The sequence below is a fragment of the Myxine glutinosa genome, chromosome 8 (assembly GCF_964187855.1).
Source record: "Myxine glutinosa chromosome 8, kmMyxGlut1.1, whole genome shotgun sequence".
Lineage (NCBI taxonomy): Eukaryota > Metazoa > Chordata > Myxini > Myxiniformes > Myxinidae > Myxine > Myxine glutinosa.
This window is the reverse complement of record NC_136268.1, coordinates 6,102,638-6,124,065: the sequence shown is the minus strand read 5'-3', so window position 1 is coordinate 6,124,065 and position 21,428 is coordinate 6,102,638. Positions and strand designations below refer to the sequence as shown.

Below are 21,428 nucleotides of genomic sequence, written 5' to 3'. Positions count from 1 at the left end.
CCACCCCCCGGCACCGCCCAACCCCGCCGGCACGCCGCCCCCCGGTCCCGCACCCATCCCACGGGCAGCCGGTGGCATCCCGGCATCCCAGATGCCGCCAGCCGCCAGAGGGCGCTTCGGCCGGGTCATCCGTTTGCCCCGCAAACTGACCCTTCAGGTGCGCCGGAATTCTGGGGGGGGGGGGCGCGTGTGGCGGGCACGATGGCTCGCTGGCGCGATGACATCATTCCGCGCACCAGGAGGGTGTCGGCCATGCCCGAGGGGTAGGCGTGGCCTCGGGATATACACGGGGCTCACAGCCCCGAGCACGGCAGTGCTATCGTTTGATCCTTGGAATAAAGACGCTTTTGATTACATACGTTGTTGCTTCCTTTATTGGCAAGTCAAGTCGTGCGCACAGCACCGCACTACAAAAGCATTGTTTTTTATAATCGTTATTACAATGACAGCAGCTTATTATTGCAATTGTCATGTTTATAGACTATAGCATTGTATTGTGCTTTTGATAAAATTCGAATCGGTGTGTCTGGTTCATCACTTTGCGATCCCTAACGAGAGCATCGCGGTGCTGTGTGAGGGGTTCCGCGCCTCCACGTTGCAGGCGGAGATAGGGCGGAGCTCAGGGCGTGGTTACAGTGAGTCCCGCCCCTTGCCGTGCAGGGGGAGGAATCCGCCTTGGTTCGCTGTCATTGTCGGTTTGCTCTTCGTGCTCTGGTGTGTGGAGCGCCTCAAGGCGACGCTGATCGCGATTCGCACACGTGGGTGGAAAGCGTGAGCTGCCGAGCCGTCTCGGGGTGCTCTGAGGTGCCTCGTGGTTGCCCATAACAGTTCGCATGAGTCGGGGTTCACTCTGAAGGAGGAGAGGTAAGGGTACGGGAAGTCGGGAACACACTGCGAATATATATACACGAAACGGGTACACACAAACACAATGCTTAATTAACCTGTACTGAGCGCACACGGGGACACACACACACACACACACGCGCGCGCACACACAGGGACACACACACACACACACACACACACACACACACACACACACACACACACACACACACACGGACACATACACACACGGGGACACACACACGTACACACACACACACGTACACACACACGTATATACACACACACACACACACACACGTATATACACACACACACACACACACACACACACACACACACACGTACAAACACACACGGGTGGATACACACACACACGTATACACACGTACACAGCGGGAGATAGACAGGGTTCGACCATGAATGAGGGTAAATATCTCAAAAGGTTCTCAATAACCTGGGACATTGACTGAACCACTCAGGTGCGGAACACGTCCGTCCTCGTCGCCGAAACGAGTTTACATCTATGAACGGGAGAAATAAACCGAATATCAAACGAAACTTGTCTCATCACTTCTGTGGTTTCTTTCAAACTCCTGTTGTTGTTGTGCTTCCAGTCGCTACCAAGAGGTATTACGGGGAATCTTCGCACCGGCGCGCACACACACACACACACACACACACACACACACACACACACACACACACACACACACACACACACACACACATAGCATAGACACACATGTAGCACACACGCAGCACACATACACATGTAGCACACACACACACACGTAGCACACGCACATACACAGGTAGCACACACAAACACACACACACACACGTAGCACACACACATGTAGCACCCACACGTAGCACATATACACATGTAACACACACGCACATACACATGTAGCACACACACACACACACATGTAGCACATGCACACATGTAGCACACACACACATGTAGCACACACATACGTAGCACACATTCACATGTAGCATGCGTGCACACACACACACACACACACACACACACACACGTAGCACACACACGTAGCACACACACACAGACACACACACACGCACACACATGTAGCACACACACACATGTAGCACACACATACACATGTATCATGCACACACACATGTAGCACACACACACACACACATACACATGTAGCGTGCGTGTGCACACACACACACACACACACACACACACATAGCACACACACACATGTAGCACACACACACACACACACACACACACACATGTAGCACACACACACACACATGTAGCACACACACACACACAGCACATACATACATATGTAGCACACACACACACACGTCACACACACACACATGTATCACACACACATACATACACATGTAGCACGCACACATACACACATGTATGTGTGTGTGTATATATATATATATATATATATATATATATATATATATATATATATATATATATATATATATATATATATATATATATATATATATATTGTAACGATTTTGAGAAGTGTAACGGGTTTTGAGAAGTGTAACGGGTTTTGAGGAGTGTAACAATTTTGGAGGAAGGGTAACGGATGTGAAGAGTATGGTTTTGGTATGGTAACATCCTGGTAATGTAAATAATGGTCGCAGCCGTCCTCCTAATTAATTTCATAGAACATACACGCAGGTCACGATATATCTTTTAAATAGTGTATTTCCTTATTCCATGTAGGCTAAGTATGTGTTTTCCACTAGATTGACTTTGCATTGTATCAAACAAAATAAGCGTAGGCCCTTCCAATTTCCCCAAAACCTCCCTTCCAATTGCCTTCCGCATTTTGGCTGGTTTTCTTCAAACCACCATTGGCCACGAGGTAAGGTTGGAGAAGAAAGGCGTGGCTCCACCTCGTCAGAAGAGGGCAGGAGTGAACCGGCCCTAACAGCCAATCAACACCGCGGTGAGTGACCCGGTAGGCGTGCCCTCGGAGCCGGCGGCTTAATTCCGCCGGAGGTGATAAAAGCGACTGCAGGGGACTGCTTTACGAGTCCAGATGAGAGATGACTGGAGAGGAGCAACGAGGCTGCACCAAGGAGAGGGCTTGAGAGATACGCTGGGGGATGACCTGGAAGAGGAGCGCAATCCACCGCAATACCTACCTGCCTGCCTGCATGCAATATCCCCTGCCGTTGGAGAGACGCGCTGAACGGAGGGAGACGGCTCCACCCCAGGAAGAGGAGCAGGTGTGCCGAGCCAGCGCGTGACGGCCGCGGATACGCGACGGAGGTTTTCCCGCCAAAACCGCGAGGGGTGCTGCGGCCTCCGACCTTGCCTTCCTCCACGCGTCCACCTCAGCTATTCCTTCCTGCAATATCCACCGTGTGAGTGTGAACGTCCTGTCCTACTCGTTTGTCTTGGGGATTAAGTAAATGAAATAGAATAAGTTAACAATGCACTGTGTGACTGCTCTTTTCCATCTATTGCTGTAAATAATATTGGTCGCTCTAAAATATTGCTTGTGCGTGTATAATAAATCTGTTCTTCCTCCAAACTCTGTCTTTCTTCTCTCTTCTTCTCTTTCGGTCGCTTTAGAGGTTTCCCAATTGAATATCCGTGGGGCGATCTGGTCAACGTCGGGTGAAATCGGGTTTTAATCGGGGAGTAACTGTTCGGACGCGGTTAAATACACCACCGCTCGGTCCATATAACATCTAAAAGCCGTGTCCGTAACAATTGGTGTCGAGGAGTTGGATTCGAACCTGGGACTAAATTTGTTAGGCCCAAAGTTTAAAAAAAATTTTTTGGTCAAAATTACGAGCTGCCGAAATTGTGTTGTTTTATAAAACCCGAATTTTGAGATCGCGCCATGGACAATCAAGGCGATCGGATGTCGGTGGGGGAGATAGACGGGTTAGGGGTAACCCAGGAACCAGGGGAAATGTATGTGGAAGAAAGGGAGGAGGAGAGCAATGAGGAGGCGGTTGAGGGGGTGTCAGACGCGCAAAATGGCGCTCTCGCGCACGTGGTATCAGACGCACAAAGGGGCGGCTCGCACGAGCGCGGGGTAGCCGCGCCCGCTGCGCAAATAGCGGGAATTGATGTGCGGGACCTCATGGCGCAGATTAATGCAACCATACTAATGGCAAATATGGGGCTAGAAGCAAAAATGGATGCTCAGAGTGAGCAAATGGGGGTAATGGGAAACCAAATGGGGGTAATGGGGAACCGGATGGATGCTCAGGGTGAGCGATTGGAGGGCCAAATGGGGGTAATGAGGGACGAAGCGAGGGGTACCGGTGAGGGATTAGAAAAGAAATTTAAGGAGTTAGACAAGAAATTTGAGGGATTAGACAATGGGATAGAAGGGGTGAAAAATGGGTTAATGGGGGTAGAAAACAGAATGGCCGCTCAAGAGAATCAGTTAGAGGGGGTGAAAAATGGGTTAATGGGGTTAGAAAATAGGATGGAGGACAAATTGCGGGAAATAGGGGAACAATCCGCCCGGGAAATCGAACAGATGGGGAACCAGATGGAGGAAATACGACGAGGGATGAGTGAGGAGGTCTCGGGGCTACGCGAGGAGGTAAAGCGAGGCGAAAAGCGTATCGAGAAAGAGGTGAGAAATAATACGGTAAAGTTACAGGGGGGAATAGAAGATCTGACGAAAGGAGTAGAACAGCTGACGGTGGGACAAAAAGAACTAGCGGACCAAGTGGAAAAGAACACTGCAATCATCGGGGGTTTAAAAGCAACACAAAAGGACATTAAAAATGAATTAATAGCGACACAAAAGGAATGTCAAATGGTACATGAGGGATTGACGAAGAGGTTGGAAGAGGTGACAGAAGTAATGGAGACGAAGGACCGGGAGGTAAGGACGCACATAGAAACGGTTAAAGTAGCAATGGAGGAAGAAATCGAGGGGGCGCACCGGGAGCTGAAAGAGGTAAAGGAAAAATTAGAGGAGGTGGAAGAAGGGGTGAGTGAAATTAAGAAGAGACGGAGGGAAGCTAAGAGGGAGATAAAGGAGGAAGTCATGGAATATGTACAAGGTCTGTGTTCAAATCATGATGCGGTGCTCACTAACCAAATAAAAAGTTTGCAGGTGGCAGAGGAGGTGCGACGAGGTACGGAGGTGAGTGGCAATGTACATGATGTGAGGGGAGATTCAGTCGGCTTGGGGGGTGGTGTAGACCCGGGTGTTCGTGAGGGACCAATGGTAAGATGTATGACTGGTCCGGAGTGTATGGACAGAAGAGGTGTGCAAGGAGGTTTGGCTATGGGAAGTGAGGGGGGTGCTGGTGAGCAAGGCTGTGGGGGTATGGCATGGGTAGCGGGTTGCGGAGGGGCGACCCAGGCATCGACACCGGGAGGGGTAGTGTTTGGAGGGACGGGGGATGCGCGGGAGCCCCCCGGGAATAGCGTACTGTGGGAGCCCGAGCGGTTTGGTCCCGCGTTGATCCCGCAAGGAGTGACGCGCGGGGTCCGACCTTCGGGCGCCCACAAGGTCCCACTCGCGCCGTATGACGGCAAGAGTGATTTGAGGGCGTACCTGGCGCAGTTTGAGTATGTGTGTAAAGGCAACGGTTGGAATCCGGACGAAGGTGGAGTACACCTGGTGGGGGCACTGCGCGGTGCGGCGGCGGAGGTGCTGACAGCTTTACCACCGGGTGCTCTCACCCTGCCAGCTCTCCGTGCGGCTTTAATTAACCGTTTCGGTATCGAGCAGCAAAGCGAGCTTGTTAAAGCTCAACTTGCGCAGCGTAAACGCAAGCCCCAGGAGACCATCGGGGAACTTGCTCACGATATTCGCCGCGCAGTAGGGATTGCACACGCAGACATGGCAGCGAGTTCCCAGGAAAGCCTGGCGCTGGATCATTTTATTCAGGCCCTTCCGGATCTGGAGCTCCGACAACAGCTCGCCATGTGGCGCCCGCAGACCATGAGTCAGGCGGCCGACGCTGCAGCCCGTTGGGAAGCAGCGAGGCCCCTGGCCCGGGGAGGCGAGCGCCATGCAGTGGCGGTGCGTCAGATGGGGCCCGTGATGGGGGGCGGCCCCCCAAGGGGGCCCGCCCCCGACGGGGGCCCTGATCTGGAAAGCATGGTCCAGAGGTTAGTGGATCGGCGCCTGGCGGGACCTGGACCATGGCAGGCGGCCCCAGCGGTGGCACCCGGTAGTCCCCGACAGAGTACCCCAATTCGGACATACAGGGGGGGGAATTTGGAATACCGGAGGCAAGCACCTTACCAGGTGAGGTGCTATAACTGTGCTCGGATGGGTCACCGTGCGTGGGAGTGTCGAGCTCCGCGCCGGGACGGTTCCCGCCAACCGATGCCCTCAACTCCGCCTAGTATCGATCGGCCTAGCCGACCACAGACACCCCCCCGCCAGGGCCCGGGAAACTAGAACGTGCCGGGCATGCAGGGCGGTGTTCGGCAGTAGGGGATGGAGAGAAGCCCTCGTTGACGCGACAGGTCATTCATTGTGGCCAAATTGGGACGGGTAGTTTGACAATTCGGTGCAAAATTGCCGGCGTGGGGGTAGACGCCGTGGTGGACACGGGAGCCAGCGCCACGATCATCAGCCCCGTGGTCCTTAATTCGAGTGCAGACGGCTGGGGTAAAATCCAGCGTCTGGAAAATCATAGTTTGCAGTTGGCTACCGGGGCAACGGCTCCGATCATAGGGCGTGGTTTTGTGACCCTCAAGTTGGGATCGGTAAAGCAAGAGATAGAGGGTTGGGTGGCGGAGGTGTGCGACCCATGCTTAATAGGGTTGGATTTGTTGACTGCCAGCGGTTGTAAAATCGACTTGAGTCGGGGGATCCTGCGATGGGGAGTGGAAGAGCTACCATTGGAGGGGGTGAGCACGGCCGAGAGGGTGGAGCTGGAGGCTCCTGAGGCCGTGACCATCCCTCCGGGGGCCGAGGCCGTAGTGCCGGCCCGATGGTCAGCTCGCCCGACATGGCAGGAATCCTGCGGCCTGGTCGAACCGGTGGCAGCGCTATCCGTACCTGGTTTAATCGTGGGCCGTACCCTTGTAAAAACGGACGGGCCGGTGGTGGCCGTCCGAGTAATTAATATTAGCACAGAACCACGCACTATAGTGAGGGGCACGAAGGTAGCTGGCTGCACCCCAGTTAGAGAAGTCGCGTCAGTGAGGGGCGAGAACGTCCAGCCGAGCCGGCCCCAGGGGGAGCCTTCAATAAGTTCTAGGAATTGGCCCGATTCCATTTGCGAGATGGTAAATCGTAGTAGCATAGAGTTGGGAGGTACCCAGAGGGAGGCCTTACACAAACTGGTTGGGTCCCATTTGGACCTCTTCTCCCTGTCCACCGAGGATATTGGACGTACGGGCCTGGTGAAACATCAGATCCACACCGGTGAGGCCCGGCCTATTCGTCAGGCCGCCCGACGGCTCCCTTGGAGCAAGAGGGCGGAAGCTGACGAGCAGGTTGAAAAAATGCTCGACGCAGGCGTGATCGAGCCCTCGGGAAGTCCTTGGATGTCACCTGTTGTGCTGGTCAAAAAGAAGGATGGGACCACGCGGTTCTGCGTGGACTATCGCCAGCTAAACAACGTGACACTCAAGGACTCATATCCCCTGCCAAGGATTGATGACACCCTCGATGCCGTTGCGGGCTCAAATTGGTTCACAACTTTGGACCTCAAGAGTGGGTATTGGCAGGTGGAGATGGATAGGGCAGGGAAGGAGAAAACGGCATTTTCCACAGGTAAGGGACTGTACCAGTTTACTGTGATGCCGTTTGGTTTGTGTAACGCCCCCGCCACCTTTGAAAGATTGATGGAGCATGTACTAGGCGGCATGCCATGGCAATCATGCCTGGTGTACCTGGATGACGTCCTGGTACATGCCCAAACGTTCCCCCAGGCAGTAGCGAATTTGGACCAGGTGTTCGGGTGCCTCAGACAGGCAGGGTTGAAGCTGAACCCGAGTAAGTGCACTTTGTTTGCAAGAGAGGTGGCCTATCTAGGTCACGTGATCGGCCGCGAGGGGGTAAAAACGGACCCAGACAAAATTAAAGCGGTAGAGGAGTGGCCCGCACCATGTACCATCAAAGAGGTGCGGGGATTTTTGGGACTCTGCTCCTACTACCGGCGCTTTGTGGCGAAATTTGCGGAGTTGGCCCGTCCCCTCCACCGGCTTACGGAGAAGGGGACGCGATTTAATTGGACACCGGAGTGCCACGAGGCCTTCCAGAAATTGAAGGGGTGTCTAACATCCGCACCCCTTCTAGCTTACCCCACTAGTAACGGGGCATTTACCCTGGACACGGATGCGAGCCAGGAAGGATTGGGCGCAGTTTTGTCCCAGACACAGGAGGGCGTGGAGAGAGTGATTGGTTACTATAGTCGGGCCTTAAGTAGGCCCGAGCGAAATTATTGCGTCACTCGCAAAGAGTTATTGGCCATGCTGGCTGCCATGAACCATTTCCACCCGTACCTGTACGGGCGGAAATTTTTGGTTAGAACTGACCATTCCTCCTTGCAATGGCTCCTTCGGTTCAAGGAACCGGAGGGCCAAATTGCAAGGTGGTTGGAAAAGTTGCAGCAGTACGATTTTGATGTGGCCCATAGGGCCGGGAAGGCCCATGGTAATGCGGACGCACTCTCTCGGCGTCCTTGTCTGGGGGAAAACTGTAAATTTTGTGCGAGACACGAGGAGAGGGAGCAATTGGGCGATTCCGCCCCGATTCTCGTCGTCCGGGCAACCCGGGTGAGAGGGCCAATTTTGCCACTAACCGCGGACGAGGAATTTGGAGAGTTGGCTTGGAGCACGGCCCAGCAGGAGGATCCTGTTCTGGGGCCGGTGTTCCAATGGGTCAAATTGGGGCAAAGGCCAAAGGGGGAAGAGGTCACCCCCCTCGGGGCGCAAACAAAGGCATATTGGGCTCAGTGGCAGACCCTGGAGTTGAAAGGCAACATCTTATATCGCAAGTGGGTGGAGGTTCCCTCTGATAGAACTTCCTGGCTGGTGATAGTCCCTGACAAATTCAAGAGCGTCATATTGCAACAGGTGCATGGTACCCGCTCCGGCGGCCATTTGGGCAGGACAAAGACAATATCTCGGGTCCGCCGGAGGTTCTATTGGGTGAATATGGGGCGTGACATACAGGACTGGTGTCGGAGATGCGACGCCTGTTCTGCCAAAAAGGGACCAGCACGGAGGATGAGGGCCCCCCTTCAATTACATCAGGTGGGGGCCCCCCTTGAGCGGGTGGCTATGGATATTCTAGGACCGCTGCCCCGCACCCGCCAAGGTAATAAGTATATCCTCGTTGTAATGGACTATTTCACCAAGTGGCCGGAGGCCTATGCCCTCCCCAACCAAGAAGCAGGGGTGGTAGCACAGGCCTTCGTAGAAGGATTTGTATGTCGGCACGGGATTCCACAGGAGCTGCACACCGATCAGGGTCGAAATTTTGAAAGCCAATTGCTAAAAGATGTGTGCAGACTCCTGTCAATTCGGAAAACCAGGACCACGCCCTTGCGGCCACAATCGGACGGGATGGTGGAAAGGTTCAATCGAACATTGATCCAACAACTGGCATTGTTCACCACCACCCGTCAGGATGACTGGGACGAACATCTCCCGTACCTGTTGATGGCCTACCGAACTAGCCAGCACGGGGCCACCGCATGCAGTCCAGCGTTGCTTATGTATGGGCGGGAGTTACGGGCTCCCGCCGACTTGCTATGCGGTCCCGTGCCAGACACCACGGATACACCGCCGAGGGAGGGGTACGCACGTCACCTGGAGGAAGGCATGGAGCGGGTCCATGCCTTCGCCCGCCGCCAGCTCCATCTGGCGGGGGCCAAGATGAAGCGCAGGTACGACGACCGGAGCCAGGGGAGTCAATACGCTCCGGGGATGAAGATTTGGTTCTTTAATCCCCGGAGGCGGAAGGGAAGGTGCCCAAAACTCACCTCCCCCTGGCAAGGCCCAGGAGTCGTCCTGTCGCAAATCTGTGACGTGGTCATTAAGATCAAAATGGGGCCACGGACCCCCCCTCGGATCGTCCATGCCGACCGGATAAGACCTTATGCCGGCGAGCAGGCGCCCTCATGGATCGCCTCGGCTCTAGATGCCGAGGCAGGACCCAGTACCTCTTGCGACGGGGGCTCGTAGCGTCAGAGGACTGGGGGGATGGTAGTAGGAGATGCCCCGCTGTGGGGGGGATGGCAACTCTGTCATCCCTCACCAGTGGGGGCAAATGCGCAATAGTTTATGGGGTGGCTATGACAACCGAGCCAGGGAGGGCTTGGATAATGATAGGGATCTAGAAGAGATTGACATTAGGTGACGTTAAGGTTAGTTAGTGACTGATACCTGTAGTGGGGACACAGGTAGATTAGTATGGATGATAATGACGTGGGAGCGCAATAGTTTAAAGGGACGACTGGGAAGCGCAAGTTTCAGAGGGGAGGAGTTAGCTGAGATGATGCCGTGTGTGGGAGTGATTGAACAGGTGTGATTGCACAGGTGTGCAACTGAACAGGTGGATGGAGCAGTGTATGAGTGAGTGATGGTGATTGTGTATTGTGATGACCAAGTGGTCCAGGAAGAAAGGAGGGTGCAGGTGGCACCAGGTGAGATTGCACAGGTGTGCAACGACAGGTGAATGGAGGGCAGGTGTATGGAATAAATGGTATGGAGTATTGGAATGGATGGTCGTGGAGTGAGTATGGTGGAAATTGTGGAGTGGAGTGGATGGTGCGAAGGTGTGAATGGGGGAAGAGTGGACCCCCATCACGGATACCCGGGGCGGGTAGTGTAAGTGTTAGGTAGAGGGTATAGGTAAATTGTAGTTGGATATTGGCATCTGTGGTGCGGGTGACAGAATGGTATGTGGATGGGTGCGTTGGTGTTGTGGAAATGGCTGGGCGTGTAGCCTGTTAGTGTGTGTAGTTGGGTTGGGCACTCCACCACTGTAAGGATGTCGGCCAGGTGAGGCCGCAGGTGGGCTCTGGGAGCCGGTAGTAGTTGTGTGGATGGGGCCCGAGGATCCGGAGGACGGACCCGGGTAGCCCAGTGCCAAAGGGCACCAAGGGGTGACAGAGCCAGGAGAGGGGCTGCCCCCAGTTAGATAGGTTAGGGTGAGGAGCTAGGTAAGCTCGGGTGGCAACTACAGTGGTGGAGGTGTGCAGGTGGGTAGACCTGTTGGGAGAGGTACACGTCGCAGCCCAGAAATTGTGCTAGAGCACCGGGAGATGAATCGGGGGAGTGAGACCCCAAAAAAATTGAGGAGCACCACAGTTTGGCCAATGGGAATTGGTTATTAGAACCCATAGTGTAAGTTGGCCAATGAATTGGCAGGGAAAGACCCCGGGTAGTGTAAAGTGTGTTAAAATCATTTAGAGGATAGTTAGGATGAAGGATCTCCTCACACCATCTGCATCCACTCACCTGAGGTGACAGGTACTCCACACCATGCCATGTTTTGATTATTTTTTATGATGCAAATGTTTGGATTGTGAGACGCATCATGACGTGGGTGTGACATTGTGCGTAATTCCATCTCTCCCTCCTTATGAGGATTGATGATGAATTGGTGATGGCAAATTTTGAAGTAGAGGGATTGTGGTGACGAATTTGGTATAGGGGAAATATGGGGAAGACGTGACAGTAGTGACGAATTTGTAAATGTGTAGATTTTTGTACATATGGGGTGAGAACAAGGGTAGGGTAGGTGACAGGGGGGTGACGTACGGTAGGGACGAGCTTTCTCACTTCGCCCTCCGTACGCATTTCACCTTGCATTGCCTTGTTTGACGTGTACCCTTGTGACCTTACCCCTCGCTCAATTGTCTTTCTTTTGTCTCCCACATGACCTGTGCGCCATTGGGTGCCGAGGGGAGCGTGCGTGAGGTGGCCATTGTGCGCCCGAGATTCCCAGAACCAGCACGCATTGCGTTGATGTACCACTTTATGGACCGCTGTTCGGCGGCCAAGTACCACTTGATGGACCCCAGGTTCTGGGGCAGAGCACCTCTGTTGGAGACCGGCCATAGTGGCCAGGGAATCTTGCTTGCGGACCTCGGTAAGGTGGCACCTATGCCAGACAGGTGGACCACCCTTAGTTGGCCCCTGAGGCCCTAAATAAAAATGGACACAAGTTGTGCTTTTTTTAGTATGTCCAAATAGGCCGCATGAAGCCAGAAGACGTCGGGAAGAACATCGGCCCAGCAGAGAAGGAGAAGACCACCACCAGTTGTTTTGTTGTGTTTATTATGAACCATGGTAACCGCACCGGATGGTGTTTTTGGGTGCTTTGTGGTGTTTGGGTGCTTTGGTGGTATTGGTACTGGTGCATCGATGCAATGCGTGCTGTCTCCTCCCTCCCAACAGGAATTTCTTTCTCTTGTTCCCTAAAAAGAAAAGAAAAAAAAACACACAGGTCCTGGGTTGCGTTGTAAATAAGAAATCACGTCATTGTAAATAATGCTCCCCACCGTAAATGTATAGTTTCAGAATAATTCCGTAATTCGGTTAGCTGTGGGCTTGAGTCTGTTAGACAGGATGCAATGCAATAGGGGGACATACTTATTTGTGTTTTAAAATTGTCACACTCAGGGTCAGGTTAATTGTAGAGGGAATTACACCTACATGTCACACTCAGTTAAGTCTAGTAGGCCCGAGGACGTGCCTGAAGAAAGGAGGGTGCAGTGTAACGATTTTGAGAAGTGTAACGGGTTTTGAGAAGTGTAACGGGTTTTGAGGAGTGTAACAATTTTGGAGGAAGGGTAACGGATGTGAAGAGTATGGTTTTGGTATGGTAACATCCTGGTAATGTAAATAATGGTCGCAGCCGTCCTCCTAATTAATTTCATAGAACATACACGCAGGTCACGATATATCTTTTAAATAGTGTATTTCCTTATTCCATGTAGGCTAAGTATGTGTTTTCCACTAGATTGACTTTGCATTGTATCAAACAAAATAAGCGTAGGCCCTTCCAATTTCCCCAAAACCTCCCTTCCAATTGCCTTCCGCATTTTGGCTGGTTTTCTTCAAACCACCATTGGCCACGAGGTAAGGTTGGAGAAGAAAGGCGTGGCTCCACCTCGTCAGAAGAGGGCAGGAGTGAACCGGCCCTAACAGCCAATCAACACCGCGGTGAGTGACCCGGTAGGCGTGCCCTCGGAGCCGGCGGCTTAATTCCGCCGGAGGTGATAAAAGCGACTGCAGGGGACTGCTTTACGAGTCCAGATGAGAGATGACTGGAGAGGAGCAACGAGGCTGCACCAAGGAGAGGGCTTGAGAGATACGCTGGGGGATGACCTGGAAGAGGAGCGCAATCCACCGCAATACCTACCTGCCTGCCTGCATGCAATATCCCCTGCCGTTGGAGAGACGCGCTGAACGGAGGGAGACGGCTCCACCCCAGGAAGAGGAGCAGGTGTGCCGAGCCAGCGCGTGACGGCCGCGGATACGCGACGGAGGTTTTCCCGCCAAAACCGCGAGGGGTGCTGCGGCCTCCGACCTTGCCTTCCTCCACGCGTCCACCTCAGCTATTCCTTCCTGCAATATCCACCGTGTGAGTGTGAACGTCCTGTCCTACTCGTTTGTCTTGGGGATTAAGTAAATGAAATAGAATAAGTTAACAATGCACTGTGTGACTGCTCTTTTCCATCTATTGCTGTAAATAATATTGGTCGCTCTAAAATATTGCTTGTGCGTGTATAATAAATCTGTTCTTCCTCCAAACTCTGTCTTTCTTCTCTCTTCTTCTCTTTCGGTCGCTTTAGAGGTTTCCCAATTGAATATCCGTGGGGCGATCTGGTCAACGTCGGGTGAAATCGGGTTTTAATCGGGGAGTAACTGTTCGGACGCGGTTAAATACACCACCGCTCGGTCCATATAACATCTAAAAGCCGTGTCCGTAACAATATATATATCTGTACAGTGTCTGTCTTGTCTTGTGTTGTCACTGAACTACTCCCTCAAACTTTTGTGAAATCGTACCAAACTTCTGGTATGCACATATCTCTCCCGTCGGTATGTCCTAAGGGTATTTTTTTTGGAAAAATTTCCTTTTTTTTTTTTTTTTTTTTTTTTTTTTCAACTTCAATTGTTTATAAAATGTGATATCACGTATATTACAAATACATTTGTGCATTATGATTGTTTGAATTATGATTGGTTTAAACCATGACAAAACGGCAACTCGGGTACAGCCATGAGGCATTTAATATGGAATATATATTTTTTCTTGACTTGGGTTTACTTTCTGAACTCAGTATATCAATCTGGTGAGTTTCTTTTACCCTTCGGGGATGTCTTTGTTGAAAGAACCATGTCACTGATTGTCTTTCACAGCAAGAAGTCAATAACAGGATTATATCACAGGTGGCGTGACAAAATGTAAGGACAGGTACATTTGACGATTGGCTTCACAATCGGGTATATAAGGGTTGTTGCATTCTGTATTAGTGGAAAACAACTGCTGCATGTCTACAAAAGTTATTGCCGCTTCCTCTGGAGATGGTCCGTCAACTTGACAATGTTGTTTGTCATGGAGTGGTGGCTTTACGAAATTCTGGCATGAAACAGCGTGCTATTGCTCGGCAGTATGGCATCACTCAAGGTCAGGTGTCAAAGATCCTGAAACGAAATGCTCAGAGGGGTGTCCATACTCCAATACCGAGGCCAGGACGTCCACGCAGAACCACAAGGAGAGATGATCGCCAGCTGCACCGGTTAGTCCGCAATGGCCTTACCAAGTCAGCTAATCGGCTTAGGGCTGAGTGGCTGCAACTGACAAATGTGCCTGTATCCAGAAGACTAGTCAACCAACGACTGGTTCAAGCAGGCTATCGTGCCAGGCGTCTCCTGAGAAAGCCACGCCTGACCAGACAACACAGCCAGTGCCGATTGCAGTGGGCCAGAGAGCACCGTCAATGGCAGCCAGGACACTGGAATCACGTGACCTTCAGTGACGAGTCTAGATTTCTGGTCTATCGTCAAGATGGCTGCGTCCGAGTGCGCAGACAAGTGCATGAAGCCCACAACGAAGATTGTATAGTGCCAAGAGTCCAAGCTGGAGGCAGTGGGGTGACCGTTTGGGCTGCTTTTCATGCAGGGGGAAAAACTGACCTGGTTGTTCTGAATGGAAACCTGAACCAGTTCAAGTACAGGGCCATTCTGGAAGAAACATTGCTTCCATTTGCTTGTGCAGCCTTTCGAGGAAACTTTGTCTTCCAAGATGACAATGCACGACCTCATCGTGCTCGCATGATCCAACACTTTATTGCTGACCGTGGTGTAGAGCATATGGAGTGGCCTGCCATGTCCCCGGATATGAATCCGATAGAGAACTTGTGGGCAGAATTAACGCGTCAAATCGACCACTTGGACCAGCAGCCTGCCTCTGTGCGTGAATTGCAGCAGGCTATTGCAACTGCATGGCAAGCGATTCCTGTCCAAACCTTGGCAAATCACGTGAACAGCATGCCTCAACGTGTACGTGCTCTCCTGAATGATCGTGGGGGTTACACGAAGTACTGAACTGTAATTTTACTGTCCGTAATCCCAGTCGTAATTTAACTTTTGTTTTTGTTGAAAATTTTTTTGGCTAATGTGTAAAATAAAGAGATACTTCTGGAAAAGGTACAGAAGTTTAACACAGTACTGTCCATGAATTGAGTTCGATATCAGTTTACATCACTTTCAAGGATCAATTTATTTGCTTCAAAATGTCAAATGTGGTTTTTGTAGCTTTTAAAGGTCACATTAACAAAATCTAGAATAATTTCAACATAATTCCAATGAACTTTTGGTTCTAAGTCATCTTGAAAAATAAGTTCACCCCCACAAAAAAAATATTCCATATTAAATGCCAAGTCTGTATCTACACATCTTGGCAGTGTCTGTGTTGTCACTGAACTACTCCCTGAAACTTTTGTTTCCGTGGTTGTGAAGTGTTTTTAATAACGTGGTGGTGGTTTTGAATCACGTGGTGGTGAGGTATTTTGAATCATGTGGTGGTGAGGTGTTTTTAAATCACGTGGTGGTGAGGTGTTTTTAAATCACGTGGTGGTGAGGTGTTTTGAATTACATGGTGGTGAGGTGTTTTGAATTACATGGTGGTGAGGTGTTTTGAATTACTTGGTGGTGAGGTGTTTTTCATTGGTTGGTGGTGAGGTGTTTTTCATTAGTTGGTGATGAGGTGTTTTTAATTACGTGGTGGTGAGGTGTTTTGGATTATGTGGTGGTGAGGTGTTTTAAATTTGGTGGGGGTGAGGTGTTTTAAATTAGGTGGGGGTGAGGTATTTTAAATTACATTGGGATGAGGTATTTTAAATTACATGGGGGTGAGGTGTTTTAAATTATGTGGTGGTGAGGTGTTTTAATTATGTGGTGGTGAGGTGTTTTAAATTACTTAGTGGTGAGGTGTTTTAAATTATGTGGTGGTGAGGTGTTTTAAATTATGTGGTGGTGAGGTATTTTAAATTACATGGGGGTGAGGTGTATTAAATTACTTATTGGTGAGGTGTTTTAATTATGTGGTGGTGAGGTGTTTTCAATTACATGGGGGTGAGGTATTTTAAATTACATGGGGTTCAGGTGTTTTAAATTACTTAGTGGTGAGGTGTTTTAAATTATGTGGTGGTGAGGTGTTTTAAATTATGTGGTGGTGAGGTATTTTAAATTACATGGGGGTGAGGTGTTTTAAATTACTTATTGGTGAGGTGTTTTAAATTATGTGGTGGTGAGGTGTTTTCAATTATGTGGGGGTAAGGTGTTTTAAATTACATGGCGGGTGAGGTATTTTAAATTACATGGGGGTGAGGTGTTTTAAATTACTTAATGGTGAGGTGTTTTAAATTATGTGGTGGTGGCGTGTTTTAAATTACGTGGGGGTGAGGTATTTTAAATTATGTGGTGGTGAGGTGTTTTAAATTACTTAGTGGTGAGGTGTTTTAAATTATGTAGTGGTTGGGTGTTTTAAATTATGTGGTGGTGGGGTGTTTTAAATTATGTGGTGGTGGGGTGTTTTAAATTATGTGGTGGTGGGGTGTTTTAAATTACTTAATGGTGAGGTGTTTTAAATTATGTGGTGGTGGCGTGTTTTAAATTACGTGGGGGTGAGGTATTTTAAATTATGTGGTGGTGAGGTGTTTTAAATTACTTAGTGGTGAGGTGTTTTAAATTATGTAGTGGTTGGGTGTTTTAAATTATGTGGTGGTGGGGTGTTTTAAATTATGTGGTGGTGGGGTGTTTTAAATTATGTGGTGGTGGGGTGTTTTAAATTACGTGGGGGTGAGGTATTTTAAATTATGTGGTGGTGGGGTGTTTTAAATTATGTGGTGGTGGGGTGTTTTAAATTATGTGGTTGTGGGGTGTTTTAAATTACATGGGGATGAGGTGTTTTAAATTACTTAGTGGTGAGGTGTTTTAAATTATGTGGTGGTGGGGTGTTTTAAAGTATGTGGTGGTGAGGTGTTTTAAATTACGTGGGGGTGAGGTGTTTTAAATTAAATGGGGGTGAGGTGTTTTGAATTGCGTGGTGGTAAGGTGTTTTAAATTATGTGGTGCTGGGATGTTTTAAATTATGTGGTGGTGAGGTGTTTTAAATTACGTGGGGGTGAGGTGTTTTGAATTGCTTGGTAGTAAGGTGTTTTAAATTATGTGGTGGTGGGGTGTTTTAAATTATGTGGTGGTGGGGTGTTTTAAATTATGTGGTGGTGGGGTGTTTTAAATTATGTGGTGGTAAGGTGTTTTAAATTATGTGGTAGTCAGGTGTTTGAAATTATGTGGAGGTGGGGTGTTTTAAATTATGTGGTGGTGAGGTGTTTTAAATTATGTGGTGGTAAGGTGGTTTAAAATATGTGGTGGTGGGGTGTTTTAAATTATGTGGTGGTGAGGTGTTTTAAACTATGTGGTGGTGGGGTGTTTTAAATTATGTGGTGGTGTGGTGTTTTAAAGTATGTGGTGGTAAGGTGTTTTAAATTATGTGGTGGGAAGGTGTTTTAAATTATGTCGTAGTAAGGTGTTTTAAATTATGTGGTGTTGGGGTGTTTTAAATTATGTGGTGGTAATGTGTTTTAAATTATGTGGTGGTGGGGTGTTTTAAATTATGTGGTGGTGAGGTGTTTTAAATTACGTGGGGGTGAGGTATTTTAAATTACATGGGGGTGAGGTGTTTTGAATTGCGTGGTAGTGGGGTGTTTTAAATTATGTGATGGTGGGGTGTTTTAAATTATGTGGTGGTGAGGTGTTTTAAAGTACGTGGGGTTGAGGTGTTCTGAATTGCGTGGTAGTAAGGTGTTTTAAATTATGTGGTGGTGGGGTGTTTTAAATTATGTGGTGGTGGGGTGTTTTAAATTATGTGGTGGTGGGGTGTTTTAAATTATGTGGTGGTGGCATGTTTTAAATTATGTGGTGGCAAGGTGTTTTAAATTATGTGGTGGTGGGGTGTTTTAAATTATGTGGTGGTGAGGTGTTTTAATTTATGTGGTGTTGGGGTGTTTTAAATTACTTAGTGGTGAGGTGTTTTAAATTATGTGGTGGTGGCATGTTTTAAATTATTTGTGGGTGAGGTGTTTTAAATTACGTGGGGGTGAGGTATTTTAAATTATGTGGTGGTGAGGTGTTTTAAATTACTTAGTGGTGAGGTGTTTTAAATAATGTGGTGGTGGGGTGTTTTAAATTATGTGGTGGTGGGGTGTTTTAAATTATGTGGTTGTGGGGTGTTTTAAATTACATGGGGATGAGGTGTTTTAAATTACTTAGTGGTGAGGTGTTTTAAATTATGTGGTGGTGGGGTGTATTAAATTATGTGGTGGTGAGGTGTTTTAAATTACGTGGGGGTGAGGTGTTTTAAATTAAATGGGGGTGTGGTGTTTTGAATTGCGTGGTGGTAAGGTGTTTTAAATTATGTGGTGGTGGGATGTTTTAAATTATGTGGTGGTGAGGTGTTTTAAATTACGTGGGGGTGAGGTGTTTTGAATTGCTTGGTAGTAAGGTCTTTTAAATTATGTGGTGGTGGGGTGTTTTAAATTATGTGGTGCTGGGGTGTTTTAAATTATGTGGTGGTGGGGTGTTTTAAATTATGTGGTGGTGGGGTGTTTTAAATTATGTGGTGGTAAGGTGTTTTAAATTATGTGGTAGTAAGGTGTTTTCAATTATGTGGTGGTGGGGTGTTTTAAATTATGTGGTGGTGAGGTGTTTTAAATTATGTGGTGGTGGGGTGTTTTAAATTATGTGGTGGTGGGGTGTTTTAAATTATGTGGTGGTGAGGTGTTTTAAACTATGTGGTGGTGGGGTGTTTTAAATTATGTGGTGGTGGGGTGTTTTAAAGTATGTGGTGGTAAGGTGTTTTAAATTATGTGGTGGGAAGGAGTTTTAAATTATGTGGTAGTAAGGTGTTTTAAATTATGTGGTGGTGGGGTGTTTTAAATGATGTGGTGGTAAGGTGTTTTAAATTATGTGGTGGTGGGGTGTTTTAAATTATGTGGTTGTGAGGTGTTTTAAATTACGTGGGGGTGAGGTGTTTTAAATTACATGGGGGTGGGGTGTTTTAAATTATGTGGTGGTGGGGTGTTTTAAAGTATGTGGTGGTAAGGTGTTTAAATTATGTGGTGGGAAGGAGTTTTAAATTATGTGGTAGTAATGTGTTTTAAATTATGTGGTGGTGGGGTGTTTTAAATGATGTGGTGGTAAGGTGTTTTAAATTATGTGGTGGTGGGGTGTTTTAATTTATGTGGTTGTGAGGTGTTTTAAATTACGTGGGGGTGAGGTGTTTTAAATTACATGGGGGTGAGGTGTTTTGAATTGCGTGGTGGTGGGGTGTTTTAAATTATGTGGTGGTGGGGTGTTTTAAATTATGTGGTGGTGAGGTGTTTTAAATTACGTGGAGTTGAGGTGTTCTGAATTGTGTGGTAGTAAGGTGTTTTAAATTATGTGGTGGTGGGGTGTTTTAAATTATGTGGTGGTGGGGTGTTTTAAATTATGTGGTGGTGGGGTGTTTTAAATTATGTGGTGGTAAGGTGTTTTAAATTATGTGGTGGTGAGATGTTTTAAATTATGTGGTGGTGGGGTGTTTTATATTATGTGGTGGTGGGGTGTTTTAAATGATGTGGTGGTGGGGTGTTTTAAATTATGTGGTGGTAAGGTGTTTTAAATTATGTGGTGGTGTGGTGTTTTAAATTATGTGGTGGTGGGGTGTTTTAAATTATGTGGTGGTGAGTTGTTTTAAATTATGTGGTGGTGGGGTGTTTTAAATTATGTGGTGGTAAGGTGTTTTAAATTTTGTGGTGGTGGGGTGTTTTAAATTACGTGGGGGTGAGGTGTTTTAAATTACATGGGGGGGCGGGGTGTTTTGAATTGCGTGGTAGTAAGGTGTTTAAAATTATGTGGTGGTAAGGTGTTTTAAATTACGTGGGGGTGAGGTGTTTTAAATTACATGGGGGTGGGGTGTTTTAAATTATGTGGTGGTGGGGTGTTTTGAATTATGTGGTGGTGGGGTGTTTTAAATTACGTGGGGGTGAGGTGTTTTAAATTACATGGGGGGGCGGGGTGTTTTGAATTGCGTGGTAGTAAGGTGTTTTGAATTGCGTGGTAGTAAGGTGTTTAAAATTATGTGGTGGTAAGGTGTTTAAAATTACGTGGGGGTGGGGTGTTTTAAATTATGTGGTGGTGGGGTGTTTTGAATTATGTGGTGGTGGGGTGTTTTAAATTATGTGGTGGTGGGGTGTTTTAAATTACATGGGGATGAGGTGTTTTAAATTATGTGGTGGTGGGGTGTTTTGAATTATGTGGTGGTGGGGTGTTTTAAATTACATGGGGATGAGGTGTTTTAAATTATGTGGTGGTGGGGTGTTTTAAATTATGTGGTGGTGGGGTGTTTTAAATTACGTTTTGATGTGTAATTGTCCCAAACTTCCAGTCTGCACTTTCCCCTCCCCGATGTTTGTGCTGAGGGGTTCTTTTTTGTAATACATATATTTTTTCAACCTGAATCTTCATCCTAAATTGCCTATGAAAATGTAATATCACAAACACTACAAAAACTTTTTTGCAAAGTAATTGTTTGTACTAGGGCATGCCCGTACTATATCTATATCTAAAATTATATCCCCCCCCCTCTATTTACATGAAATGGTTTGGTCCAAAGCGAACGGCTTGCGAGTGGTGACAATCCCCCCCCTCTATTTACATGCAATGGTTTGGTCCAAAGCGAACGGCTTCCGGAGTTTGGTAAAGAAATCGCCATCGCGTGCACAAACGCGCAGGAAAGCGAATGAATCGCAAATTCGTTTTTATTAGTTGTAAAACATAGTTTAACGCCAACATAGTTTGCAAACGTGAAATAAATGAATACGCTCTCAAATGTGCCATCCGAGGCAGAGTGTGCCCGCCACGTTCGGCACACGCGATCGTTCGCTGCTCTCTGATTGGTTGAATCGTTTTTTGGACATAGCTCGGTAAGTAATTGTCCGATTAATATGAAACCTTGAAAAGGCACATCCTCGGGTCCCCAGCAATATACCTGGCAAGTTAAAAGTATATCGGACCCGTGGTTGTCGAGAAACAGCGGTCACAG

The 21,428-nt window shown here is 48.4% G+C and overlaps 1 protein-coding gene across 2 annotated transcripts in view; it reads left to right on the top strand.

Annotated features, from left to right (window-relative positions):
* The first annotated feature begins 658 nt into the window (after positions 1–658).
* The window catches only part of MGAT4C (MGAT4 family member C), a 62,689-nt gene continuing 41,919 nt past the window's right edge, over positions 659–21,428 (top strand). The window contains exon 1 of one of the 2 annotated variants that reach the window (XM_068123994.2): positions 659–864. The gene's annotated coding sequence lies outside the window, so the exon portion shown is untranslated. The remainder of the gene's footprint in view (positions 865–21,428) is intronic. The other variant, XM_068123996.2, reaches the window with a different exon arrangement.